This window comes from Drosophila ficusphila, unplaced genomic scaffold, assembly GCF_018152265.1.
Source record: "Drosophila ficusphila isolate 14025-0441.05 unplaced genomic scaffold, ASM1815226v1 contig_286, whole genome shotgun sequence".
In the NCBI taxonomy this organism is placed as follows: Eukaryota; Metazoa; Arthropoda; class Insecta; order Diptera; family Drosophilidae; genus Drosophila; species Drosophila ficusphila.
In genome coordinates this window covers 3,739,183-3,746,009 of record NW_025064189.1, presented here as the reverse complement: position 1 = coordinate 3,746,009, position 6,827 = coordinate 3,739,183, and positions in this window count along the sequence as shown.

Below are 6,827 nucleotides of genomic sequence, written 5' to 3'. Positions count from 1 at the left end.
ACAGGCGGCAGGGGGAGTGGAGAAATCGGGGGGATATAGGGGCCTTGCCACACCGAATAATTCCACGTGCGAGCAAAAAACTAACAGCCGAAATGTTGAAATTTGAATTTCAAATTGAACAACAAGAAGCGGCGGTAATTTTTCCTTTGCTTTTTCTTTTGTTTTTTGTATTTTTTTTTTTTGTTGGCTCATAAAAAATCAAAATAAAATTCCGCAAAAATTTATTTTTACGTCTGGCTGTCTCATATAGGCCTCGAACAACATTTTCTTTTTTTTTTTTTTTTGTTGTCCGTTGTGCAGATGAATGATCTCTGAGGTGGTTCAAAGGGAGGGGGTTTCTGCTGGCATATACATATATAAAAAATGTTATTTTGTTCAGCCGAAATGTCGGACACAATTTTCTAACCGCGCCAAAGAGTGAGAGAGCCAGAAAGACGGACAGAGAGCCTGGTCAAAAATAGACAGACAAATTGTCGCGTCATGCTAAAAACAACAAATGAAACAAAAACGAACCAAAAAATTCAATTTAAAAATAAATTTGAAAACATTGTCAAATGCCTTTGTTGTTCTTTACTTGTGCAATGAAACTAGGAAAATACAATTAAAAAACAGATACTTGTATTTGCGTCTGGCATTTTAACTTTTGTTGTCTGCTTTCTGTTGTTGTTGTTGTTTTTTTCCTTTTTGGCCAAGCGGTAGAATTTATGGTCTTGCAACATTTGGACAGATTAACTACCCGCCACACTCTTGGGTTATAAATGAGTTGACCCTGCCCGAAGTTGGACGCGCCAACATTAATTTCAATGAAATGCAATTAGCATAGATAGATCGAAATTCCAAGACGTTGGCTTGATTGTCTTGATCTCGCTGTTGTTAGCAAAAAAAAAATACAGAGAAAAAAAAGTAAAGATTAAATGTTTAAAATATAAATCTAAACACATTTAAAACAAAATAAAATCTATTTAATTAAGATTGTAACAATTTTATTTTTTTAATAATTTTTTTACGTGTAGTACACACCCCTCTCGGCTTTCATCTCGCAATTGCTGCCGAGTTTGGGCAAAACGACTTGGATTACAATGGCAAGAAAGTGACTTCAAAGTGGAAGTGCCGACGCTTGTCGCAGTTAACTACCCGTCTCTTTCTGTCTGCCTCCGCCCCTCTCTTTCGCTCGTAAAATAAACCCGTCTTATTTGTTTATTTACTTGCAAGAAAAATCGATTTCTGCTTGTAACTTGCAGAAATTTATATTCAATTTTGGTCTTGAAAAATTGTATTCTCAATTTAGTTCGGAAAAAAATTAGTTATAGGGATTTGATTGACAACCGCAATCTCACACATACTTTGTAAACCTTTTATTTCTCGAAACCACAAATTGTTTGAGAATTCAGTAGCCATATTTAGCAAATTGCCTTACCCCAACCCAGACAAAATAATTGCCGGGAATTTTCGGCAAACATATAATTAATCTTACCCCCGTCTGCCTTCAGATCATGACGAATAAAACTAAACTTTTAAAAGCATTCCAGACGAGAACTGGTGATTAACAGCCGCGATTAATGAGCTTTATTGTTTCGTGGTCAGCTAATCTGATATACATATACACCCATTGATACTGGGATCGTGTGTATATATAGCGCAGGTATATAGGATCCCACAAAATTGCGACTTATCAATCAATTAATATTATTTAAAAACCATTAATAGGCTTTCACTAATCATTTTGTTTGCCGAGAATCGGAAACTAAGCCAAAAAGTTTTATATAAACGTTCGATGGGTTGAAAATTATAAATTAGCCACACGCGCTGATATCAATTTGCACGCCTCAACTTTGTGATAGGCGATAGATAAAAGCTAAATACAAAAAAAAACGCAACGACACCAACGGATCATAAATAAAGGTAACGAATAAATGCTAAAAACCATCATGGTGACATGACGACGACTGGGAAGTGATTGATTGATTGCTACACTAAAGAAAGTTTTAAGTTTATGATAACAGCAATAAAAGTGGGCAGACTAATTGAAATGGGTGTGTGCTTATCGGCAGACAGTTGCAATAATGCAACAACGCAATTCCTTGGTGCTCTGACCCATGTGGCGTATGAGTAATCGATGACATTACGTATACGCCCCGTCGAAATGGCATATATCATTCCGAGCTCCGAGAACCTCCAGCCGAGTCGAAGAAACTGGAGCGCAAAACAGGACTGTGTAGCAGTTGACACACATTTTTTCACTGGGCGGCGGAAAATTTGCTACTTGAGGATATGTATTTTCTATTGTTCGGGAAAAGGGCCTACGAAAAGAAGAAGAAGAAAAAAAAAAAGTGGCAAAAACCCTGCATGAACTAGATTTTTCGGTCTGAGAGCCATCTGCCGCCCCTTTTTCGACACGCCCACTGACCCAGTTATGCGAGGGTAAGCATCGGTGGAGGGAACCTAAACCAGGTCAATGAGTCATTGGCCGCAAGCAAACGGGGGAGAAAATAGAGAAGCTATAGTGCAAAAAAAAAAAAAAAAACAGCGAGGAAGAAAGAATGGGCAAGAACGTGGCGAGTTTGACATGTGAATCTTCCTCAAAAGGCAATTTTTTGCGTAATATTTTGAAGCCACTGTCAATATTTGCCAGCTAGAGCGCCGCCATCATCATAATCATCATCATCATCAACGTTGTTGTTGTTGCTTCATCATCATCTGCATTGGCGCAGGCAAACAGAACAAAAGTCTACATCAACATCGATTTCTGCTGGGGTGACGGAAGTGATGGAACCCAAGCTAACGTCAAGTCAAAATGGGGGAAACAAAAAAGAAAAAAAAACCAATCGGCAAATAAACAGAACAGAAAGACAAAATCAACAATAAGAATGACACAATGTTGCAATAAGCCACGGGGAACAAGAATAAAGGAGCCGCAAAGTGCATGAGGTTGAGTCTGCTGGTTAGATACTTAGTCTAAGTATAGGAATGGGTACACAAAATAATGCGTAAATTGTTTAAGTAGGCTCAAATGAGTTCTCTAAGTTTGTTAAAATGTAAAGACAAAATAGAGCTCAGTAGAGAGATTAAGTAAACACACACACATATTAAATTTCAGGTTAGCCAGCTTAGTTTAATTGGAAATCCTGTTTGAAAAGCGCACGTCCAATGCACCAAAGAATTTGCCTACTCTATTATCAAGTCGCCGCTATGAAAAAGATGATGAAATCGCAAATACAACCAAGAAAATGCGATACGTTGCGTATACGTAACCGCTGAATTATTGCGCATACGAGGTGTTTGCACAATTTGCCACGTGATTTACCATTAATTAAATGCCTTTCCAAGTTATGAACACAAAAAAAAATTTATAAAAATACACTAAGGAGCAAACCCAGACGCAAAAGGAAGAGAAAAGTAAAAAAAAAATAAATGTAAAATCAAATCAAAAATGGGATTTTCTCCGTCAGGTTGTTGCTGTTGGTGGTGGAATGCACTCGCTTCTCTTAAAGGTCAAACGGCATCCTCATCATCATCATCATGATGACGATTATAATGATTATAAAGATGATGATGATGTTGGGAAAAACGCTGCTGCCTGGGCGAGGTCGACGTCGCTTTTTTCTCTGTCTGCGGTTTGTTTCAGTTTTTATTTTTTTTATTTTTTTTTCGCTCTGCCTCTGCTTCTTTGCATTTAGCTCATTCATTTGCATTCCCTGCTGCTGCTGCCTCTCGTTTTGCCTGCTTTTCTGTCTGTTGCCGTGCGCAGTCTAGCTGCAAACAAAAAAAATAAAAACAGAAAAAACAAAAAAAGCAGAAAAAAAAGGGTTGGCCTCTCACAGGGGAATCGAAAAAAGGGGTAAAAATGCTGACGGGAGAGCGGGCCTTCCGACTTTTCATCTTCTGCGCCAGACAACATTGTAATATTTTGCACAAACTAGACAAAAACTGTTGCCAAAAAAAAAAATAACAGAAAAAAAAGAATTCAGCAAAAATAAAAATAAATAGAAACCCGATTGCAGACGAAGCTGACGTCAGCTGATGATGCTGCTGGCTATACTTCCTATATTGGCTGTAAAAATCCCTTTTCTACCAAGGCTAAATGAAATAGATAAATAAAATATAGTTTGCAACACCGAATAAAAGCTAAACTGCAATCCACACATTATTTAATTAATTTATTTACTCAAGTTCAGTGTCAACCCAATAATTTATGGTAATGCTCTTGTTTACATTTAGATATGTCTAAAAACAAGTTTTAAAATCTCTGATTAGTTCTGATTTTACGTTTCCATTCACAAAACAAAATATGTACAGACATTTCAAAATTTTCCATTTGATCGTTATTTATTGTAATTACTTTTGGGGTTCGTGTTTATTTTGTTGGATAAACTTTCGAGTTTAGAGGAACTATAATAAATCTTCACAAATTGTTTGCTAAGAAACACTCGCTGTAGAAATCCCTTTTAATCCAGCGCTATATATCGCACTTAAATTGCATCAAAAAATAACACACAAAATGCCGAGAAAATCTAAACTTCAAACAATGATGGCACACACAAAAAACTCAACTGGATTTTTCAAGTTCAATGTCACCTCAATGTATTATGATTGTTAAAGCTGCGTTGATATGTATAATGGCTTTAGTTAGTTTATGTACCCATTGCCGTGAATGCGACGATTCCGAGGATCGCACAACCTTGACATCCAATCAAGGTGTCAATGGCATTGCCTTCAAACGTTTTATTATATTTATTTTTTTTTGGGGGGGGGTGGTACCAAGTGCTGCACTTGACTGTCATTAGCGCGGTGATCATAATCATTGAATTAATAACTTTTTTGTTGTGTGTGGAGCGCCAGCAGAGCAAGAAGGAAAGTTGATCGAAAGTGATCTTCCTTTGCGGCACTCTCAATCAAGTGCAATTGTCACTAAAAGCAACCAAAAATAACAGAAAATAACTGAGATTATTATGAGTATATAGTGTGGCATTATCTCTGTCGGTCAAGGAACCTGGTGGTCGGTCGAACGGATGATGGGGAGAGATCGAAACAAGTTCCCCCACGATTTTGTAAGCTGTGTGCTGCTGCTGCCCCCACTGTCCGTTCAATGTCCGTTCCACTATAAAAACTATAAAAATAGCCATGAAAGCCGTTTGGTCGCGGCTACTCGGTATGGATCTCTGAAAGTGTTAGCCAACTGTCTGATCTGTCTGGTCGGGTCTGGTCTGGTCCCCGATTTGATGTGGTTTGGCCGGGTGCGAGATCTGCTGCTCAGTATTTTGGGAACCGAGATTCGAGATCGAAGATCTGCGGTCTGGTGTGATCAATTCAAATATTGAATCTGTGTATATTCGCTCAATTATTTTAGCACTTTTTTCCAATAGTTGGCTGGCTCTGATGGCACACGTGCGTCAGAGGTTCAATCAAACAACAGTGAAACCTGGCGGACAGTTGAACTGTTGCCAGGTATTCCTTTCTCTTTCGCCACCCGGTTTTGTTTTTTTTTTTTTTTATAGGGTATCAGGTGATTTGTCTAGCTGCACATGTACCTGGCTTTATGTGTACTTACTTACTTATACGTATATATGCATATATATATATATATTCGTCGGCTCCAGACGAAAACGAAGTCCCCAGACGTGCTCAATCATTTCACCTGCGATAAAAATAATTGCAACAAGCTCAAACGAGCGGCACAATTAAAAAATACAAAATAACGATCCAACTGGGGAGTGATTAAGCGATCATGTACCCTCTAAGTCAAACGAAACCGGCTTTAATTCCTCCAACTAGTTTGTAAAATAGTTTAACTTTTACGATTCGAATGGTATAGTAAAATTTAACTATAAACGGAAACTTCCTATGGCTCGTTAAGTGTTTAAATATTGTTATCTATGGTTATTTTTTGCATTTGTCACGATTAAAATATAGTTACACTAAAAATAAACGGGAAATGTACACTAAATCATCTTGAAAGATTGAGTCATTAAATATAAATATTTAATATATGTTGCTAAATCATAATTTGATTGATAAGACACAAAAGCAATTTAAAACCTGCGACTAAATAATTAATTTGAATAATAGTTAAATCTAATCTTTGACCTTGGAGACAGTTTTTGGCTTTCAATTATCTAAACACTTGGTAACCGCGCCACGACTGTAAACATCAGCTTTTCACGCTCCTCGATTCGCGGTACAGGGTAGCTGAGCAGGCAAAAATAATTATCTGAAAACAAAGGCCATAAAAGGCAGACCGAAAGCGAATGACAGCCAGCCTGAAAGCCAGCCAGCCAGCCAGGTTGAGTCACCTGAGACGGTTAAATCCGAGTGACACTGGCTGGGAATGCGCAAAAGTCTAAAGTGCCACTTGTTGTTGTTGTTGTTGCACCTTTTTAATATTAGTTTTCTTTTTTTTTCCCCCCTTTTTTATTTTTTTGTTATTTATTTGTGCTGTCTCGGTTGGGTTGTGGAAGTCAGACGGAGAAAGAGTCATAGAAATTGTTGACATATTTTAATTGGTTGCCGTTGTTTGTTTCTTTTTACTACGTACATACATACATACGTACATTTTACATACATTTTACGTACATTTTAATTTCAGTTGATTAACTCCTGTCTGGGCATTTGTTGGATAATTCGTTCACGTCTGTCTCACTGGCTGACTTCTGATTGTTTTCGCGTTTAATATATGCGAATGTTTTCTCTTCATCAGAAATCATAAATTAATGAAAATTCCAAATATTTATGTTTTCATTCACCGATCGTCGGTGGGTGAGTGCGATAGAGATAGAGATAGATAGATAGAGATAGCAACGTTTACATAGCTGCGTCATTTTTGCCTTGAT